Here is a 3,486-nt window from a genome sequence, read left to right on the forward strand (position 1 = left end):
CACGTGTGGTAAAAAGTACGTGGGAAAGATGAAGAGACAACTCAAACTGAGAATACAAGAACACGTCCGCAACATCAAGAATAAAGTCGACAGTCATACCATTTCAAGACACTTCACTGAGAAACACAATTCGAATCCGGAAGAACGAACATTTAAAGCAACAGAACTGGTCAAACTTGGAGAGAGAGGAGGGGACTTGGCAATCAAGCTATCACAACGAGAGATGTTCTGGATCTTTCAGCTAAAAACCATGCATCCACTCGGCTTGAATGAGAATTATGAGATCGCTCCATTTTTGTAAAGGTGTCGTTGAAAATTATCAGAAAACATTCAGAATTTTCACTTTCACATGTATGTTAATAGTATATGTAGCACTGCACTAAAATATAATAAAACTTTCTATAATATATCATGTTGGCATTTTTTGTTGCGCGCTAAATAAATACAGTCAAACCACACTGGAAAGGCCCAATCTCAACCGAACTTGGAAGCGAAGCAGTGTTGGGCCTGACTAGTACCAAAAGGGGCGACCCATTGGGAATATTAGGTACTGTACTGAAAGTAAAAGCAACATTAACAATGTCCAATCATGTCAGATATCCATAGATCACATGATCACTTAAACGTAGGCCGTAAGCCTTATAAACGCATATGAATAAACACATATGATCACTATGAATAGATATATGTATGTATAATCTAGGTAATAGCACCTTACCAATTAGAACACTGCATCAATATTAAAATTAAGGTCACATCACTTTATTTATGAGATCACTATCGTATAATTCATTGGCACCTTTAACTAAGAGAGTAAATGTTAGACACAGCATGGTACAACCACCATAATATAATAATATACTTGTTCACATTCACGGGAAAATATTCCATATTCCCCCCCTTTTTTTATGCATGTATATGTGTGTGTATATATATATATATATATATATATATATATATATATATATATATATATATATATAGAAGATAGTAACATGCGGCACTCACAGCTTAGTAGAAACTGGTTAATAAACGGCCAGACTCCGTGAAGATAGATCAACGTTTCAATTTATAAAATTTTCGTCAGGATACAAACAAATACAAATGAGCTCACCTTATATCCCCACCAGCGTGAACATTTCTCCCGCCCGCCGGAGCGCCAGCGCAGGACGCTGAGGCTGGGCGCTATCAGATGACGTCGCGGCTGACAGCCGTTACGTACACACCAAACCCATCACCATGGTGACAATCTAAACAAGGTAAAGTGCTGCAATCAATGGCGGTACTTAGAGATAAGACCTCCGTATAGTAATAAGATACAATCAAATCACATAAAAGCTTATTCAAATACTTTGACAAAGGTTAACCTGTCAGATATAACCATCATGTTCAAAGGATTAAAGGGATCTCCTGAGAGAAAACCATCAGTATAAGTGTCACTGAGTCCCAGAAAAAAGAAGGGAGCATTATAGTCACATGATGAATCAGAACAAATGTAACAATCGTAAGAAACAAAAAATGAAAAAATATATATATAAAAATGAAAAAATAAAGAATAAACCACAGTTTAATCAATAAGCATGAAAAAATTATACATAATAATAAAGAATAAAAATAAATGAACAATATAATGAGAAATGGAAATAGTTGACACCTAGAAACAGGACAAGGGAAGAGTTTCATTAAGGCCCCGTGGGGCCAAGACATCCAATTTGGAGATCCACCTGGCCTCACATCTCAGAAGAGCAGCCCCTCTGTCGCCTCCTCGTAAAGATAACGGAATATGATCTATCATGCGGTACTTGATGCTGGCTACACTATGTTTAAATTCGGCAAAGTGTCTGGCCACTGGTTGCTCACTCATACCAGTGGACAATGCCTGTCTAATAGCTGATCTATGTGCCGTCATCCTCTCTTTGAACTTCCTGATGGTTTTACCTATATAGGAGAGTCCGCATGGGCATATGATCTGATATACGACATAGGTGCTCTCACATGTTAAGCGATGATGAATTTTAAGCTTTGTACCTAAATGAGGGTGACAGAAAGTGTCACCACTGATCAGATACTTACAAGTAGTACAGGGACACTTATAGCATCCCAATTTACCTGAAGATAAAAAGTTCTTTGGGGGTGGCTTCCCTTTACCTGTAATGTCAGTTTTGACCAGAATATCCCGCAAATTGCTGGATCTGGAGAAACATGGCATCAAATCAACTCCGCCCAACTTCAATTGGTCATCTGACTTGATAAGATGCCAATGTTTTTTGGCAATTTTACATACCGTCTCAGAACATGAGTGGTACTGGTTCACCCAAGGGAGTTTAGAATCCTGTGTTGTCCTAATCTTTTTAACTAATAGATCTCTTCTGTCCATGGCCAGTACTTTTTCTTTATCAAGAAGTAATTTACGTAATTGATAACCCCTGGCTACAAATTTAGATATAAGATCATCAATTTGAACTGATGCTGTAGATGCATCATCGTTGATCCTTCTGATTCTGATCATCTGTGAATATGGTAAGCCATATTTCAGGCTTCTGGGGTGACAGCTATTCCAATGCAGGAATGTGTTACGGTCAGTAGGTTTAGTAAAGACCGTGGTTGAAATCCTACCTTCAAGGAGGGAAATTCTAACGTCTAGGAAATCTATCACCTGTTTATCCATCTTAAAGGTAAATTTAACTGGACTGGCAGAGTTGCTATGGGTTTCCATGATCAATTTGAATTTTTCTTCCGTGCCCCTCCAAATCAACAAAAGATCATCTATAAATCTTGTATAAAATACAATATCCATAGCTATTTCTGGATCTCTGAAAAATAAATCATTCTCAACTGCAAACATGAAGATGTTAGCGTATGTCGGGGCAACTGCGGAACCCATCGCACACCCTTTAGTCTGTAAATAAAAATCACCATCAAAAAGAAAAAAGTTTTTGGTGAGGATGAGTTCCAACAGTTGCCCCGCAATTTCGACATGTGCAGCACTTAAAGAGCTAAACTCCAACAAGAATTTCTGTACCGCTTCTAAGCCCTCAGCATGAGGAATGACAGTATATAAACTGCACACATCTGCAGTAATAAGCCAAACATCACTGGGAACAGTCCCCAAGTCAATCAATTTATTGAGGAGTGCTGTGGTGTCCAACAAATAATTAGGTTGTGTCTGCACCAAAGGTTGCAGAATAGTGTCGAGAAAAGTAGATGTGGGCTGAAATAAAGAGCCCCGTGCCGCTATAATGGGCCTCCCTGGTGGAGGGTCGAGGCCCTTATGGATCTTGGGCAAACTGTAAAGTAACGGTACAATGGGAAACTCTGGAATAAGGACCTCAAAGCACTCCTCAGAAATAAGGGAAGAATCTAATGCAATCAACAACGTTTCTCTAAGGCATTTAGAAAAACCAATAGTAGGGTCTCCCCGGAGTTTTAAATAAACACCAGGTTCCACTAACTGACGTTGTAATTCAGATCTATAATCTTGAAGAT

At 38.6% G+C, this 3,486-nt stretch overlaps 1 pseudogene; it reads left to right on the forward strand.

Moving 5' to 3' along the window:
- Nucleotides 1–440: 440 nt before the first annotated feature.
- Nucleotides 441–559, forward strand: LOC134964075 (5S ribosomal RNA; annotated as a pseudogene).
- The last annotated feature ends 2,927 nt before the right edge of the window (nucleotides 560–3,486 follow it).

Source organism: Pseudophryne corroboree, chromosome 9 (genome assembly GCF_028390025.1).
Source record: "Pseudophryne corroboree isolate aPseCor3 chromosome 9, aPseCor3.hap2, whole genome shotgun sequence".
NCBI classification, from domain to species: Eukaryota; Metazoa; Chordata; class Amphibia; order Anura; family Myobatrachidae; genus Pseudophryne; species Pseudophryne corroboree.